At 38.7% G+C, this 20,132-nt stretch overlaps 1 long non-coding RNA gene across 1 annotated transcript in view; it reads right to left on the bottom strand.

The window, feature by feature from the left end:
* Nucleotides 1–221: 221 nt before the first annotated feature.
* The window catches only part of LOC128651503 (uncharacterized), a 45,189-nt gene continuing 25,278 nt past the window's right edge, over nucleotides 222–20,132 (bottom strand). Inside the window, exon 3 of the long non-coding RNA XR_008401100.1 lies at nucleotides 222–285. This is a non-coding gene — a long non-coding RNA (uncharacterized LOC128651503). The remainder of the gene's footprint in view (nucleotides 286–20,132) is intronic.

The raw sequence follows: 20,132 nt of genomic DNA, 5'->3' as shown, positions 1-20,132 counted from the left end.
TTTGCGTTTGTAAAATTCTTTGAGGGACCTCACCATACTGATTTTGTGCAAGTGTACCTAGAACTTATGCTGTTTTGAAGGCAAAGGGTGGTCACAACAAATATTGATTTGATTTAGATTTTTCTTTAGTTCAATTACTTTACATTTTGTACATTGATAAAACATAAACTAGTCACATTTCTATTTTTGAAAGTATTACTACTTTTTGTTTTTTTGTTCATACCTGCCAGTAGTGTATATGTATTTGATATACATATGTGTTATATCTCATTCAGCAAACAAGATCTGCAGGAAATGCAAAAAAAAAATAATATTGGAATTTAACAGTATGCCATTCCATCCATTTTGTTAATTGGCAATCAAGATCTTTTGCACAGGTTTTTAAAGAAAACAGAAGTCCCAAAATCGTGTTTATCTAGAAATTAGTGTCACCGTCTTCTTACAATAATAGACATTCAGCAAAGGAAAACTTTGTTCTGTACAGTAAGGTTTGGATATTAATATTTTAAACCTCATAATTTAGCAGTTTCACAATTTACAGAATGAGAACTGGTAAAAAGCTTATATATCAGATGATATACATTGCAGACACTTTTTTCTTATAGAAAATAAATTCCTGTAGTGTTCTTCTTGATTTTAGATGACAATCTGCCAAACTGGCCAAATTGGAATATTTAGTTTTCTTAATCAAGGGAGAGATTATAAGTGGTGCACTATTTAGCACTTTTGCTCGAGCGTTAACACCGCCATAGGTAAACATTTTGCGTGTATGGGGTAACACTCGTATTACAAGTTTAAAGTAAACCTTTTGCATGTGAGCGAAACCCTTCTCCCCTAGACTTTAATGCAGAGCACAGAAGAAATTCATATTCTAATGTTCTTCACAAACAGGAACATTTTATTTTTATTTTAAAAAATATTTCTATACATAGCTATATATACCTATAACCAGGGCTTGACATTTCCAGTGGCCCACTAGTCCCGGACGACTTAGAAATTTTACTTTTTCTTATCATTAAAATTAAGTGTACTAGTAAATTTTCCCCTCTGGGCAAGTAGCTTTTATCCCCTGACTAGTAACAATAGTGAGATTTTTCCACCCCTGCTTATAGCTATATATCTATTTATATAGATATATATTTTACATTAACATTATCAAATATATATAGAAATATATATTTAAAAATAAAAATATTTTTTTTTTATGCAAAGAACATTGGAATGTAAATGATGTGTAACACGCTTCGGGTAGCACACTTTAGGTCTAACACGGTGTAGGGTTAGCACACATGAAGAATTCGTTATCTTAAGGCACGTTATGTAAATATTAAATATAAAATATTGAATACATATTAATAATAATTATTAATAATTATTATAGATACTGTAATATATATTACAGTATCTATAAAAATGATTAATTATTAGTGCACATGAAGACTTAATGTACAACTGTTGGGTTTGCGCACATAAGTCCGACAGGAGTTGACTAATTCTTCATGTGCGCTAACCCGACATAAGTTTTGTTAAGGTGTGTTATCTATTTATAAAATATAAAATATTGAAAAATATTAATAATTAATGTAAATAATTATTATAGATGTACTAAAATATTCTAACAAAACCATAGAATACATATTTATATTTTATTACTGTAACTATATTAATTATTAATAATTATTATTAATATTTTATATTTAATATTTACATAATACACCTTAAAATAACTAATTCTTCATGTGCGCTAACCTGACACAGAGTTAGATCTAAAGTGCACAACCTAAAGCGCATTACACATATTTCACATTGCCCTCTTAGTGCATTTTGACAAATTGTCACAGTTAGACAGTTCTAGTTCATGTGTGCCATATAGATAACATTGTGCTCACTCTCATGGAGTCATTTATGAATCAACACTGATTGGCTAAAATGCAAGTCTGTCAAAAGAACTGAGATAAGAGGGCAGTCTGCAGAGGCTTATATACAAGGCAATCACAGAGGTAAAAAGTATATTGATATAACAGTGTTGGTTATGCAAAACTGGGGAATAAAGGGATAATCTATTTTTTTTAAACAATAAACATTCTTAAGTAGACTGTCCCTTTAAGTAATAAATATTATTCATCACAGACAAAAATACATTTAGTAAGGGTTAAGGGTACAGTGCAAGCAAAAAAAAAAGTGTTTGCTGTAATATTAACCTTCTTAGCTGTGAATATAAACATGGCTTTTCAAGGATATCAAAATATGAATTATGTTTAAAGGGACACTGTACCCAAATTTGTTCATTTGTAATTCAGAAAGAGCATGCAATTTTAAGCAACTTTCTAATTTACTCCTATTATCAATTTTTCTCCGTTCTCTTGCTATCATTATTTGAAAAAGAAGGCATCTAAGCTTTTTTTGGTTTCAGAACTCTGGACAGCACTTTTTTATTGGTGAATGAATTTATCCACCAATCAGCAAGGACAACCCAGGTTGTTCACCAAAAATGGGCCAGCATCTAAACTTACATTCTTGCATTTCAAATAAAGATACCAAGAGAATGAAGAAAATTTGATAATAGAAGTAAATTAGAAAGTTGCTTAAAATTTCATGCTCAATCTGAATCACAAAAGAAAATTTTTGGGTACAGTGTCCTTTTAATTAGTTCAGGTTCTTTCCTGATTATGGGGTTGATCACTATCCTTTAGAAAAGCTTATAGAATGATTTATCTACAACAATCTTCATAGATTTTAATGGCAAATGTTGTAGAAAAATCATTAGATAAACTTTTCTAAAGATTTTGATTGTACCCTGTGTGTTTAATATGCTTATTAAATATGAAATTAATCGATACTTGCCTGTTACTGGGGGCCATGTCCTGAACATGATAACAATGTTGATATTATAGATTAACACTCACCCCATTTTTAATTATCTAGTGATAATAACTGTTTGTACTGTAAGGCCAAAGGGTAAATGCCAGTTTAGGTATAGCCCCAGTGGCATACAAGGGATATATAGTGACACTATCCCAATATGCTTGTCGGCCAAAATACATGACCTATAGGAAAAATCCAGAAGCAAAGTCACAAATTAAACAAGCACTGAGAAAGCAGAAAAACCAGGATCAGGTCCAGAACAAGCGAAATAATAGAGTCAGCTGGGCTCTCATAACAAATCATAGTCCAAGCTGGGTGAGCAAAGTCAAAGGTCATACACAGACAAGAAGAGAAGTAAATACGAGATCTAAACAACAATGTCATGCCAGAAACCAACGGCTGGAAAATTCATGACAACAGCATCACAATAATAAATATCTCCAACAGGCACCAAACAGAAAGAAATAAAAGTCATAAATAGGAGCGAAGTTTGCACCAAAACACACATGGTCATTCTTCATTGCAAAAATGATGCCATGGGGTCAATTTATTGTATGCTGGGCGGAAAAGATTCGCTGTAGTGAATCCTATCTGCCCGGCATCGCTAAATGCTGGCAGCATACAACATTGCACAAGCATTTCTTGTGAAATGCTTGTGCAATGCTGCCCCCACATTCAAGGCCAATCGGCCGCTAGCAGGGGGTTTAAATCATCGCGATCACTGCTTCTAAGCCAGAAACTACGGGCGGAGAAAGCAGCTTCCGCTGCTTATTAAATCTTCCCCAATAAGTGTCACCAAGGCATGAAACAAATGACAAATGTCATGTGGTGGTAACAACAGCCCAGTTATAAACATGACATTGAAAAAACAGAGTATGACAAGTAGCCCTATTTTGAGAGCGATCTGAATACTCAATTTGGTTCTCATCTGCTATCAAACTGAAGTGCTTAAAATGATATCCTATTCTGGCTTTATCAACAAGCAACTTAGGCCAGGTTTGGTTTCCCTACTATTTATAGGGCTTTTAAAAGCAGCAAATTATAAATTTTCACCATGCTAAGTAATTCATTTATGCTTAAAGGAACATTAAATACTTTGAGATGGTAATATAAAATGATCTGCAATATACTTTCATTATTTATTTTGTCCCCTTTTCCTGTAACTCCATGCTGAAATTGTGAGCTTTTCAGTTCCTGTTAGAAATGGAAGTGCAGAACACCGTTATATTTGACACAGCTATTGGCTGCACACTCTAGTGACCTATTTATAACAGTACATAATTGGGCACAGCAGAGAAAGTAACCTAAGTTACAACATGGCAGCTCCCATAGTTTTATAGACACTAAAATTTTAGACTTTTTTTGTCAATATTCAAACAGCTACTGAAACTTTAAAAAATACATCTACATGTTATTCTCAGACTAATCTTTTTCTTTGAATGCACCACTCTAGCTAGAATTTATATAGGGCCAGATTACAAGTGGAGCACTAATTAACGCTCCCGCTCGAGCTTTAATTGCGCTAGAAGTAAGCACATTCACGTATTCCCCCATAGAAGCCAATAGAGAAACAAAAAAAGTGGAACAAAACACCCCACTCTCGTGCAAACCTGATTGCATATTCTTATGTGCGCTAATCTGACATGAAAATATGAATATTTCACTTTCCCATGTTCTTCACATAGCAGAATATGTTCTATTTATATCTCTATGCCTATATATATATATATATATATACAGGGAGTGCAGAATTATTAGGCAAGTTGTATTTTTGAGGATTAATTTTATTATTGAACAACAACCATGTTCTCAATGAACCCAAAAAACTCATTAATATCAAAGCTGAATAGTTTTGGAAGTAGTTTCTCCAACATTGGTGTGTCCGGTCCACGGCGTCATCCTTACTTGTGGGATATTCTCTTCCCCAACAGGAAATGGCAAAGAGTCCCAGCAAAGCTGGTCACATGATCCCTCCTAGGCTCCGCCCACCCCAGTCATTCTCTTTGCCGTTGCACAGGCAACATCTCCACGGAGATGGTTAAGAGTTTTTTGTAGTTTTATTCTTCTATCAAGTGTTTGTTATTTTAAAATAGTGCTGGTATGTACTATTTACTCTGAAACAGAAAAGGATGAAGATTTCTGTTTGTAAGAGGAAGATGATTTTTAGCAGACAGTAACTAAAATCGATTGCTGTTTCCACACAGGACTGTTGAGATGAAGTAACTTCAGTTGGGGGAAACAAGTAGCAGTCTTTTCTGCTTAAGGTATGACTAGCCATATTTCTAACAAGACCATGTAATGCTGGAAGGCTGTCATTTCCCCTCATGGGGACCGGTAAGCCATTTTCTTAGTTAAACATAAAAGAATAAAGGGCTTCAAAAAGGGCTTAAAAACTGGTAGACATTTTTCTGGGCTAAAACAATTGCTTTACTAGGCATATTATGCAGATTCTAACTAATTATTGGTATTATAATCTTGGGGAACGTTTAGAAAAACGGCAGGCACTGTGTTGGACACCTTTTTCAGATGGGGGCCTTTCTAGTTATAGACAGAGCCTCATTCTGGGACTGTATAGGGGTTAAATGTAAAAACGGCTCCGGTTCCGTTAATTTAAGGGTTAGAGCTCTGAAATTTGGTGTGCAATACTTTTAATGCTTTAAGACACTGTGGTGAAATTTTGGTGAATTTTGAACAATTCCTTCATACTTTTTCACATATTCAGTAATAAAGTGTTTTCAGTTTGAAATTTAAAGTGACAGTAACGGTTTTATTTTAAAACGTTTTTTGTGCTTTGTTGACAAGTTTAAGCCTGTTTAACATGTCTGTACCATCAGATAAGCTATGTTCTATATGTATGAAAGCCAATGTGTCTCCCCATTTAAATTTATGTGATAATTGTGCCATAGTGTCCAAACAAAGTAAGGACAGTAATGCCACAGATAATGATATTGCCCAAGATGATTCCTCAAATGAGGGGAGTAAACATGATACTACATCATCCCCTACTGTGTCTACACCAGTTATGCCCACACAGGAGGCCCCTAGTACATCTAGTGCGCCAATACTTATTACCATGCAACAATTAACGGCTGTAATGGATAACTCCATAGCAAATCTTTTATCCAAAATGCTTACTTATCAGAGAAAGCGCGATTGCTCTGTTTTAAACACTGAAGAGCAAGAGGATGCTGATGATAACTGTTCTGACATACCCTCACACCAATCTCAAGGGGCCATGAGGGAGGTTTTGTCTGATGGAGAAATTTCAGATTCAGGAAAAATTTCTCATCAAGCTGAACCTGATGTTGTGACATTTAAATTTAAATTAGAACATCTCCGCGCATTGCTTAAGGAGGTGTTATCTACTCTGGATGATTGTGACAATTTGGTCATTCCAGAGAAATTATGTAAGATGGACAAGTTCCTAGAGGTTCCGGTGCCCCCCGACGCTTTTCCTATACCCAAGCGGGTGGCGGACATAGTAAATAAAGAGTGGGAAAGGCCCGGCATACCTTTTGTCCCCCCCCCCTATATTTAAGAAATTATTTCCTATAGTCGACCCCAGAAAGGACTTATGGCAGACAGTCCCCAAGGTCGAGGGGGCGGTTTCTACTCTAAACAAACGCACTACTATTCCTATCGAAGATAGTTGTGTTTTCAAAGATCCTATGGATAAGAAATTAGAGGGTTTGCTTAAAAAGATTTTTGTACAGCAAGGTTACCTTCTACAACCAATTTCATGCATTGTTCCTGTCACTACGGCAGCGTGTTTCTGGTTCGAGGAACTAGAAAAATCGCTCAGTAAAGAATCTTCGTATGAGGAGGTTATGGACAGAGTTCAAGCACTTAAATTGGCTAACTCTTTTGTTTTAGATGCCGCTTTGCAATTAGCTAGATTAGCGGCGAAAAATTCAGGGTTTGCTGTCGTGGCGCGCAGAGTGCTTTGGCTAAAGTCTTGGTCAGCGGATGTGTCTTCCAAGACAAAATTGCTTAACATTCCTTTCAAAGGTAAAACATTATTTGGACCTGATTTGAAAGAGATTATTTCAGACATCACTGGGGGAAAGGGCCACGCCCTCCCACAGGATAGGTCTTTTAAGGCTAATAATAAGCCTAATTTTCGTCCCTTTCGCAGAAACGGACCAGTCTCTAATTCTGTATCCTCTAAGCAAGAGGGTAATACTTCACAACCCAAACCAGCCTGGAAACCAATGCAAGGCTGGAACAAGGGTAAGCAGGCCAAGAAGCCTACCACTGCTACCAAAACAGCATGAAGGGATAGCCCCCGATCCGGGACCGGATCTAGTGGGGGGCAGACTTTCTCTCTTTGCTCAGGCTTGGGCAAGAGATGTTCAGGATCCTTGGGCGCTAGAAATAGTTTCTCAAGGTTATCTCCTGGAATTCAAGGAACTACACCAAAGGGGAAGGTTCAACAGGTCTCAATTATCTTCAAACCAAATAAAGAGACAGGCATTCTTACATTGTGTAGAAGACCTGTTAAAGATGGGAGTGATACATCCAGTTCCAATAAGAGAACAAGGAATGGGATTTTATTCCAATCTGTTCATAGTTCCCAAAAAAGAGGGAACATTCAGACCAATTTTGGATCTAAAGATCCTAAACAAATTTCTAAGGGTACCATCGTTCAAAATGGAAACTATTCGAACGATCCTACCTACTATCCAGGAAAATCAATTTATGACTACCGTGGATTTAAAGGATGCGTACCTACATATTCCTATCCACAAGGAACATCATCAGTTCCTAAGGTTCGCTTTTCTGGACAAGCATTACCAGTTTATGGCACTTCCATTTGGATTAGCCACTGCTCCAAGGATTTTCACAAAGGTACTAGGGTCCCTTCTAGCGGTTCTAAGACCAAGGGGCATTGCAGTAGTACCTTACTTGGACGACATCCTGATTCAAGCGTCGTCCCTGTCAAAGCAAAGGCTCATACGGACATCGTCCTAGCCTTTCTCAGATCTCACGGATGGAAGGTGAACAAAGAAAAAAGTTCTCTGTCCCCGTCAACAAGAGTTCCCTTCTTGGGAACAATAATAGATTCCTTAGAAATGAGGATTTTTCTGACAGAGGTCAGAAAATCAAAACTTCTAAGCTCTTGTCAAGTACTTCATTCTGTTCCTCGTCCTTCCGTAGCGCAGTGCATGGAAGTAATAGGATTGATGGTTGCAACAATGGACATAGTTCCTTTTGCACTAATTCATCTAAGACCATTACAACTGTACATGCTCAGACAGTGGAATGGGGATTATACAGACTTGACTCCGACGATTCAAGTAGATCAAAAGACCAGAGATTCACTCCGTTGGTGGCTGACCCTGGACAATCTGTCACAGGGAATGAGCTTCCGCAGACCAGAGTGGGTCATTGTCACGACCGACGCCAGCCTAGTGGGCGGCTGGGGCGCGGTCTGGGAATCCCTGAAAGCTCAGGGTCTATGGTCTCGGGAAGAGTCTCTTCTCCCGATAAACATTCTGGAACTGAGAGCGATATTCAATGCTCTCAGAGCTTGGCCTCAACTAGCAAAGGCCAAATTCATAAGGTTTCAGTCAGACAACATGACGACCGTTGCATATATCAATCATCAGGGGGGAACAAGGACTTCCCTGGCGATGAAAGAAGTGACCAAGATAATTCAATGGGCGGAGGATCACTCCTGCCACTTGTCTGCGATCCACATCCCAGGAGTGGAAAATTGGGAAGCGGATTTTCAGACATTCGGAGTCGTCAGACATTCCATCCGGGGGAGTGGGAACTCCATCCGGAAATCTTTGCCCAAATAACACAATTATGGGGCATTCCAGACATGGATCTGATGGCGTCTCGTCAGAACTTCAAGGTTCCTTGCTACGGGTCCAGATCCAGGGATCCCAAGGCGACCCTAGTAGATGCACTAGTAGCACCTTGGACCTTCAACCTAGCTTATGTATTCCCACCGTTTCCTCTCATCCCCAGGCTGGTAGCCAGGATCAATCAGGAGAGGGCCTCGGTGATCTTGATAGCTCCTGCGTGGCCACGCAGGACTTGGTATGCAGACCTGGTGAATATGTCATCGGCTCCACCATGGAAGCTACCTTTGAGACAGGACATTCTTGTTCAGGGTCCATTCGAACATCCGAATCTGGTTTCCCTGCAACTCACGGCTTGGAGATTGAACGCTTGATTTTATCAAAGCGTGGGTTTTCAGATTCTGTAATAGATACTCTGATTCAGACTAGAAAGCCTGTAACTAGAAAAATTTACCATAAAATATGGAAAAAATATATCTGTTGGTGTGAATCTAAAGGATTCCCATGGAACAAGATAAAAATTCCTAAGATTCTATCCTTTCTACAAGAAGGTTTGGAGAAAGGATTATCTGCAAGTTCTCTGAAGGGACAGATCTCTGCTTTATCTGTTTTACTTCACAAAAGACTGGCAGCTGTGCCAGATGTTCAAGCATTTGTTCAGGCTCTGGTTAAGATCAAGCCTGTTTACAGACCTTTGACTCCTCCCTGGAGTCTAAATCTAGTTCTTTCAGTTCTTCAAGGGGTTCCGTTTGAACCCTTACATTCCGTAGATATTAAGTTATTATCTTGGAAAGTTTTGTTTTTGGTTGCAATTTCTTCTGCTAGAAGAGTTTCAGAGTTATCTGCTCTGCAGTGTTCTCCGCCCTATCTGGTGTTCCATGCAGATAAGGTGGTTTTGCGTACTAAGCCTGGTTTTCTTCCGAAAGTTGTTTCCAACAAAAATATTAACCAGGAGATAGTTGTACCTTCTTTGTGTCCGAATCCAGTTTCAAAGAAGGAACGTTTGTTACACAATTTGGACGTAGTCCGTGCTCTAAAATTCTATTTAGAGGCTACTAAAGATTTCAGACAAACATCTTCCTTGTTTGTTGTTTATTCTGGTAAAAGGAGAGGTCAAAAAGCGACTTCTACCTCTCTTTCCTTTTGGCTTAAAAGCATTATCCGATTGGCTTATGAGACTGCCGGACGGCAGCCTCCTGAAAGAATCACAGCTCACTCCACTAGGGCTGTGGCTTCCACATGGGCCTTCAAGAACGAGGCTTCTGTTGACCAGATATGTAAGGCAGCGACTTGGTCTTCACTGCACACTTTTGCCAAATTTTACAAATTTGATACTTTTGCTTCTTCGGAGGCTATTTTTGGGAGAAAGGTTTTGCAAGCCGTGGTGCCTTCCATTTAGGTGACCTGATTTGCTCCCTCCCTTCATCCGTGTCCTAAAGCTTTGGTATTGGTTCCCACAAGTAAGGATGACGCCGTGGACCGGACACACCAATGTTGGAGAAAACAGAATTTATGCTTACCTGATAAATTACTTTCTCCAACGGTGTGTCCGGTCCACGGCCCGCCCTGGTTTTTTAATCAGGTCTGATGAATTATTTTCTCTAACTACAGTCACCACGGTATCATATGGTTTCTCCTATATATATTTCCTCCTGTCCGTCGGTCGAATGACTGGGGTGGGCGGAGCCTAGGAGGGATCATGTGACCAGCTTTGCTGGGACTCTTTGCCATTTCTTGTTGGGGAAGAGAATATCCCACAAGTAAGGATGACGCCGTGGACCGGACACACCGTTGGAGAAAGTAATTTATCAGGTAAGCATAAATTCTGTTTTTTAGTTTGTTTTTAGTTATAGCTATTTTAGGGGGATATCTGTGTGTGCAGGTGACTATTACTGTGCATAATTATTAGGCAACTTAACAAAAAACAAATATATACCCATTTCAATTATTTATTTTTACCAGTGAAACCAATATAACATCTCAATATTCACAAATATACATTTCTGACATTCAAAAACAAAACAAAAACAAATAAGAGACCAATATAGCCACCTTTCTTTGCAAGAACACTCAAAAGCCTGCCATCCATGGATTCTGTCAGTGTTTTGATCTGTTCACCATCAACATTGTGTGCAGCAGCAACCACAGCCTCCCAGACACTGTTCAGAGAGGTGTACTGTTTTCCCTCCTTGTAAATCTCACATTTGATGATGGACCACAGGTTCTCAATGGGGTTCAGATCAGGTGAACAAGGAGGCTATGTCATTAGATTTTCTTCTTTTATACCCTTTCTTGCCAGCCACGCTGTGGAGTACTTGGACGCGTGTGATGGAGCATTGTCCTGCATGAAAATCATGTTTTTCTTGAAGGATGCAGACTTCTTCCTGTACCACTGCTTGAAGAAGGTGTCTTCCAGAAACTGGCAGTAGGACTGGGAGTTGAGCTTGACTCCATCCTCAACCCGAAAAGGCCCCACAAGCTCATCCTTGATGATACCAGCCCAAACCAGTACTCCACCTCCACCTTGCTGGCGTCTGAGTTGGACTGGAGCTCTCTGCCCTTTACCAATCCAGCCACAGGCCCATCCATCTGGCCCATCAAGACTCACTCTCATTTCATCAGTCCATAAAACCTTAGAAAAATCAGTCTTGAGATATTTCTTGGCCCAGTCTTGACGTTTCAGCTTGAGTGCCTTGTTCAGTGGTGGTCGTCTTTCAGCCTTTCTTACCTTGGCCATGTCTCTGAGTATTGCACACCTTGTGCTTTTGGGCACTCCAGTGATGTTGCAGCTCTGAAATATGGCCAAACTGGTGGCAAGTGGCATCTTGGCAGCTGCACGCTTGACTTTTCTCAGTTCATGGGCAGTTATTTTGCGCCTTGGTTTTTCCACACGCTTCTTGCGACCCTGTTGACTATTTTGAATGAAACGCTTGATTGTTCGATGATCACGCTTCAGAAGCTTTGCAATTTTAAGAGTGCTGCATTCCTCTGCAAGATATCTCACTATTTTTGACTTTTCTGAGCCTGTCAAGTCCTTCTTTTGACCCATTTTACCAAAGGAAAGGAAGTTGCCTAATAATTATGCACACCTGATATAGGGTGTTGATGTCATTAGACCACACCCCTTCTCATTACAGAGATGCACATCACCTAATATGCTTAATTGGTAGTAGGCTTTCGAGCCTATACAGCTTGGAGTAAGACAACATGCATAAAGAGGATGATGTGGTCAAAATACTCATTTGCCTAATAATTCTGCACTCCCTGTATAGATGATTATATATAGGTATAGAAATATACAGATATACAGTATAAATATATATAGTATCTTACAAAAGTAAGTACACCCCTCACATTTTTGTAAATATTTTATTATATCTTTTCATGTGACAACACTGAAGAAATGACACTTTGCTACAATGTAAAGTAGTGAGTGTACAGCCTGTATAACAGTGTAAATTTGCTGTTCCCTCAAAATAACTCAACACACAGACATTAATGTCTAAACCGTTGGCAACGAAAGTGAGTACACCCCTAAGTGGAAATATCCAAATTGGGCCCAAATAGCCATTTTCATCAGCCTGATGAAACGGCGTTACCGCTGAGAAACGTGTTGCTGTGCTTGTTATATGTTTTAAACTGATTTTAATAAAAAATACTTTTTACTGACACCTAGCTCTTGGACTTTTGGATTCCTGGATCCTTTCTTCTTGGTCACTTTTGGATTGGTCTGGCAGACGCTTGGAGGAAACCGCTTGTCAGCCGAGTGTGCTGCCCGTTCCAGAGGAGATTAAGTCAGCCTAGCGGCTCTGAAGGCTCGGTCTGCTGAATATTGCACTGGATGTGTAACTCATTTTGTGAGTATATAGGAGTACTCATTAGTCGTGTCATTGGCTATTACGTTATTACCCTATTGGGCGCCTCTTTTTTTGTTCCTATTTCTAGGATGATTTGCTGCTTCTGATTCTTTCTGAAGAGAGCTGCCCCGTTGTGAAAACACCGGCCTTCCACAAAGAACACATAAATATTCTAGCAAACTTTCACACCATTTTTTGATTATTTTTTTGTTTTAAACCGACATGGACTACTGGAAAATAAACTTATTTGGTTCAGATGGTGTCAAGCGTGTGTAGCAGCAACCAGGTGAGGAATACAAAGACAAGTGTGTCTTGCCTACAGTCAAGCATGGTGGTGGGAGTGTCATGGTCTGGGACTGCCGGCACTGGGGAGCTACAGTTCATTGAGGGAACCATGAATGCCAACATGCACTGTGACATACTGAAGCAGAGCATAATCCCCTCCCTTCAGAGACTGGGCAGCAGGGCAGTATTCCAACATGATAATGACCCCAAACACACCTCCAAGACGACCACTGCCTTGCTAAAGAAGCTGAGGGTAAAGGTGTGATATCCCTTTAAGGGCTATCCCCTCCCAGCTTATTCTCCTCCCTTTATAAGGCGGCAATCTACTATCATTCCTTGCCTGAAAATTGAAGTATCTTGTTTGCTAACACTTGTTAGCTTCTAGTTTTCATCCTTCAGGTCATACCTCGACAAGTTCAATACTTGTACCTCTAAGGATTCGCTGGATTCAACTACAGTCCTTTTTGAACTTTCTATTTCTGAACCTTATCACTACGCCGCCGGATCTTCTTTCTCCGCGTCCCGGAACTAAGCCGCACACACACACAGCCTGTGACCGCTAACGGCTGTGATCTTTCAGAGCTCCTCTTCAAAGTAGTTGGGTATCGTATACTACACAAGTTAACTACTGGGAACAATTATATGCTTATGCTTGTCATACTTACCTTTGTCAATACGCATATTTAATTCATATGACCGAACCTGCTTTGAACTTTCATTATCTCTCATACAGCCGTACCTGTTACCAAACTCAGTATCGTATCTCAGCTTGCTATAATTCCTACTTAAAGATTTACCTTACATATACTGAATTACTTGGATTGTGTGATTTGACTGGATTTGTATATATTTTAGTTTGAGTGTGTGTGTGCGTGAAGACAGGAAGTGGAATACCTTAAGACTTTTCTCTGAACCTGAGATTATCATATGTATCTCTGCACAAGCATTCTACCTATACAGATTTTAACTCCAATCTGAATATTTACTTATGGTCTGTAATAAGATTTCATAATAATTTGCTCACATTGCCTATGCAGATAATTCAAAACTTCATTTTCTGCTTAGATCATAAAAGAGCAACACAACCTTTATTTCATATCAAGTTACAGAATCTTATTAACAAAGTCTTTAATTTAAGACATAACATAATTTTCAGGCCTATAAAAAACATAGAAAGTAGTCATAAGGAATAATTCTGTATTACCTACAAAATGAATCCTCAGGAGGTAAAAACTGAATTAACCAATGTCTACCAAAAACTTGATTATTTAAATAAAGGTTTAACAGAAGTACAAGCTGAAATGGTTGCACTAAAAGCTTTAATAAAAGAATGCTTTCCTACAAAAACCACAGAACATCCAGAACCTCATATTCAATATCCACAACCATTTTCTGGAAAACGTAATGAATTTAGGGATTTTAAAAATGCATGTCATCTGCTTTTTTCCTTAAGGCCCCGCACATACCATTCAGAAAGAATTAAAGTGTGTACAACTATCTCTTTTTTACAAGGAGAACCCAGAACTTGGGCTAACAGGTTTTTTGAAAATAACAATCCCATTTTAGACTCATTACAGGATTTCTTTTTTGCTATGGCAAACTTATATGAAGATTCAAACACTCAGATTACTGCAGAAACCAAGCTACGCTCACTAAAACAGGGGAAACGCACGGTTGAGGAATATATAACCGAATTTCAGATGTGGTCTAATGATTCACAATGGAACGAAATCAGCCTCAGAAATCAATTTCGTCTGGGACTTTCGGAAGGATTAAAGGATGAACTCTCACGTTTAGAGATCCCTGATACTCTTTCAGCACTTATAAAGCTGAGTACTACGTTGGACCGCAGACTCCGCGAAAGAAAAGCAGAAAGAGCCGGATATGAGACCACACCTAAAAGATACCCTGTCTACTCTCCTTCATATGAAAAACCTTCTGTCTCCAGTACTCCCATGGAAATAGGAGTCATCAAAGGCCCTCTCACTCCAGAGGAGAAATCCAGGAGAAGACTAGAGAAATTGTGTCTCTATTGTGCTCACAAGGAGCATACAGTTGCGACATGCCCTATACTTCTCAAACAAAAGAAGGGTAAGCATTTTCAAAAAATTCAATTATACAATTTAACATTAGATACCCAAATGACTTTATCTTTCTCATTACAGTGGGATCAGAAAAACATCCAATCCAAAGCCTTGATTGATTCAGGGGCATCAGGAAACTATATTGATACAACTTTTGTTAAAAATAATAAAATTCCAATTGTGTGCAAGGCAAAACCTGTATTTGTTAAATTGATAGATGGTTCACTTACACAACATGGACCCATCACCCATCATACTATTCCACTACTCATAACCACAAAAGATGGGCACACCGAGTATATCACATTTGATCTAATTCCCATCTCATTACACACTTTTAATCTTGGTTACATATGGCTACAAAAGCATAATCCCAGCATTGACTGGAAGGTGAACAAATTAAAACTAATCTCTCCATATTGTTTAAAGACATGCTATCCACATTGTACTCTAGCTTCATTGGAGAATGCTCTACCCAGACCTTATCAGGATCTGGCAGAGGTTTTCGACATGAAAGAGGCAGAGACTCTACCTCCACATAGGGAATTTGACTGCCCAATTGATTTAATACCTGGCAGTCAGATACCTCATGGAAAGATATACCCCCTTTCTCAAAACGAATTAATTTTCATAAGATCATATCTAGATGAGAACCTACGTAAAGGGTTCATCTCTCATTCTACCTCTCCTGCAGCAGCAGGTATGTTTCTCGTTAGAAACAAGGATGGTACTATACGTCCCATCATAGATTATAGAGCTCTAAACAACATAACGGTAAAAAATAGATACCCCCTACCACTAATACCGGAACTCCTTGAACGGCTACATGGAGCCACCATTTATTCCAAACTAGATTTAAAAGGGGCTTATAATCTTATAAGAATCAAACAAGGTGACGAATGGAAAACTGCTTTCCGAACAAGATATGGCCTTTATCAATACAATGTAATGCCATTTGGGTTAAGCAACGCACCAGCAACCTTCCAACATTTCATTAATGAAATCTTCCGTGATCTAACTGATGTATGCGTTATAATATACTTAGATGACATACTCATTTATTCTAAAAATTTGGAAGAGCATGTAAAACATGTACGCTGGGTGCTCACTAGGTTAAAGGAACATAAGTTGTATGCTAAAATGGAAAAATGTTCTTTCCATGTTCAGGAGATAAAAATTTTAGGTTATATCATTAAACCTAATAAGATACAAATGGACCCAGAAAAGGTAACTTCTATACTTAATTGGCCAGTTCCAACTACTGTCAAGGCCTTACAAAGATTCATCGGTTTCTCAAATTTTTACCGAAAGTTTATAAATAATTTCTCAACTATTGTTAAACCACTTACAACACTAACTAGTAAAAAACAAAAATATAAATGGACAGATGAAGCACAGTTATCTTTTGATTCCCTAAAGAAACAATTTACAACAGCTCCAGTGCTTGCAATCCCAGATTTTGAATCTCAGTTTATACTCGAAGTCGATGCCTCTAATACTGGAATAGGAGCTATTCTTTCACAGAGGAATAAAGAAAATACAGAGACTCATCCTATTGCTTTTTACTCAAGGATGTTGACTCAAGCCAAAAACAACTATAGTATAGGAGATAAAGAACTCCTTGCAATAAAATGTTCCTTAGAACAATGGAGACATCTACTTGAAGGATCTAGTCTCCCATTTATTATTTACACAGACCACAAAAATCTTGAATATCTAAAGATGAGCAAGACTCTTACTTCAAGACAAGCCCGCTGGTCTATATTCTTAGACCGATTTAATTTTCTTATTAGCTACAAACCTGGTAATTTAAATACAAAGGCAGATGTCTTATCCAGGATATATGACAATAACCATTATATAAAACATGATTCTATAATACCTGAAGAAAGATTCATAGGAGTTCTGACAACTCTAGAAAGAGAAATAAGTGAGGTCTTAAAAACTAACATTGAGATTCCCCCGTCCTGTAACAAGGATACAAAGACTGGATTATATCATCATAACTCTCAACTGTTTATACCCCAAACACTCAGAAGCTCCATCTTAAAACAAACCCATGATGGAACCCTATCTGGTCATCCTGGTATTCAAAAAACCATTGAAATAACCAGAAGAACTTTCTGGTGGCCAGAGATGAATCACACAATTTACAATTATGTATCTAATTGTGACGTGTGTGCAAGAAATAAGATTGAACATAAAAAACCTATAGGCCTCTTAACACCTCTGCCAATTCCAGATAAGCCATGGAGTACCATTTCCATGGATTTTATTGTCGACCTCTCTAACTCACAACATTTTCCTACAATTTTAGTGGTAATTGATCATTTAACACGTCTTGCACATTTCATACCTTTGAAAGGTTTACCTTCAGCATTAATTACTGCTAAAACATGTTTGGATTATATAGTAAAATTACATGGGTTACCCGATATAATCATCACTGACAGAGGGACACAGTTTACCTCTTGTTTCTGGAAATCTTTATGCAAACTAATTAAAGTTGACTCTAGATATTCCACAGCATTTCACCCACAGACCAATGGCTTAACTGAAAGAGTAAATCAAACGTTAGAACAATACCTAAGATGTTTCATCACCCACTTACAAGATGATTGGATAACTTATCTTCCAATGGCAGAATTCTCGTACAACAATTCTCTTTCAGCTTCCATTAAGATAACACCCTTTTTTGCCACTTATGGGTATAACCCAAACACCATATCTGTTACAAAGACTGAGGTTAGTTCACCTTATGCCAAAGAATTTACAAATAACCTCCAGGAAAGGTTAGACATTCTAAAATCTCATTTATCAAACGCAAAAAATTATCAAAAGCGTTACTATGATCAACATCACCGACCAAGTCCACCATACCAAATAGGGGATCAAGTTTTATTGTCTGTAAGAAATCTTAAATTACAAGTTCCTTGTAAAAAGTTAGCTAATCAATTTATTGGACCCTTTTCTATTGACAAAATTGTTAATCCTAACGCTGTTAGGTTACTATTGCCTGAATCTTATAAAATCCATCCTACATTTCATGTATCGCTTTTGAAACCTTATACAGCTGATCCTACTACTCATGGTCAGTCTCATCCATCACCTATTCTTGTTAACAATCAGGAAGAATTTGAAGTTGAGTCTATTCTGGACTCTAGATTACGATGGCGTCGTCTAGAGTATTTGGTTAAATGGAAGGGTTACGGATCCGAGGATAATTCCTGGCAACTCTCTACTGACATTCATGCTCCCCGATTGGTGAGAAACTTTCACTTACGTTATCCTGGGAGACATTCTTTGGGGTCCTCGGGGGTGGTTCCTTGAGGGGGGGGAACTGTGATATCCCTTTAAGGGCTATCCCCTCCCAGCTTATTCTCCTCCCTTTATAAGGCGGCAATCTACTATCATTCCTTGCCTGAAAATTGAAGTATCTTGTTTGCTAACACTTGTTAGCTTCTAGTTTTCATCCTTCAGGTCATACCTCGACAAGTTCAATACTTGTACCTCTAAGGATTCGCTGGATTCAACTACAGTCCTTTTTGAACTTTCTATTTCTGAACCTTATCACTACGCCGCCGGATCTTCTTTCTCCGCGTCCCGGAACTAAGCCGCACACACACACAGCCTGTGACCGCTAACGGCTGTGATCTTTCAGAGCTCCTCTTCAAAGTAGTTGGGTATCGTATACTACACAAGTTAACTACTGGGAACAATTATATGCTTATGCTTGTCATACTTACCTTTGTCAATACGCATATTTAATTCATATGACCGAACCTGCTTTGAACTTTCATTATCTCTCATACAGCCGTACCTGTTACCAAACTCAGTATCGTATCTCAGCTTGCTATAATTCCTACTTAAAGATTTACCTTACATATACTGAATTACTTGGATTGTGTGATTTGACTGGATTTGTATATATTTTAGTTTGAGTGTGTGTGTGCGTGAAGATAGGAAGTGGAATACCTTAAGACTTTTCTCTGAACCTGAGATTATCATATGTATCTCTGCACAAGCATTCTACCTATACAGATTTTAACTCCAATCTGAATATTTACTTATGGTCTGTAATAAGATTTCATAATAATTTGCTCACATTGCCTATGCAGATAATTCAAAACTTCATTTTCTGCTTAGATCATAAAAGAGCAACACAACCTTTATTTCATATCAAGTTACAGAATCTTATTAACAAAGTCTTTAATTTAAGACATAACAAAAGGTGATGGACTGGCCAAACATGTCTCCAGACTTAAAGGACCAGTCAACACAGTAGATTTGCATAATCAACAAATGCAAGACAACAAGACAATGCAATAGCACTTAGTCTGAACTTTAAATGAGTAGTAGATTTTTTTTCTGACAATTTTAAAAGTTATGTCTTTTTCCACTCCCACTGTACCATGTGACAGCCATCAGCTAATCACAAATGCATACACGTACCATGTGACAGCAATCAGCCATTCACAAATGCATACACGCTTATTCTTGCACATGCTCAGTAGGAGCTGGTGACTCAAAAAGTTTAAATATAAAAAGACTGTGCACATTTTGTTAATGGAAGTAAATTGGAAAGTTGTTTAAAATTGCATGCTCTATCTGAATAATAAATGTTTAATTTTGATTGAGTGTCCCTTTAAACCCTATTGAGCATCTGTGGGGCATCCTCAAACGGAATGTGGGGGAGCGCAAGGGGGTCTATTTATCAAGCTCCGAACGGAGCTTGATGCCCCATGTTTCTGGTGAGCCTTCAGGCTCGCCAGAAACACAAGTTATGAAGCAGCAGTCTAAAGACCACTGCTCTATAACCTGTGCACCTGCTCTGAGGCGGCGGACAGAAATCAACCCGATCGAATACGATCTGCAGGGGGCGGTATTGCACCAGCAGTTCACAAGAACTGCTGGTGCAATAATAAAAGCCGACAGCATATGCTGTCGGCATTTATCGATGTGGGGCGGACATGGTTCGATATAGTGGATCATGTCCATCCACACAATGATAAATGGACCCCTAGGTCTCTAACATCCACCAGCTCCATGACGTTGTCATGGAGGAGTGGAAGAGGACTCCAGTAGCAACCTGTGAAGCTCTTGGGAACTTAATGCCCAAGAGGGTTAAGGCAGTGCTGGTAAATAATGGTGGCCACACAAAATATTGACACCTTGGGCCCAATTTGGACATTTCCACTTAAGGGTGTACTCACTGTCGTTGCCAACGGTTT

Source organism: Bombina bombina, chromosome 3 (genome assembly GCF_027579735.1).
Source record: "Bombina bombina isolate aBomBom1 chromosome 3, aBomBom1.pri, whole genome shotgun sequence".
In the NCBI taxonomy this organism is placed as follows: Eukaryota; Metazoa; Chordata; class Amphibia; order Anura; family Bombinatoridae; genus Bombina; species Bombina bombina.
The sequence above is the reverse complement of the archived record's forward strand: the minus strand, read 5'-3'. Positions and strand labels throughout refer to the sequence as shown.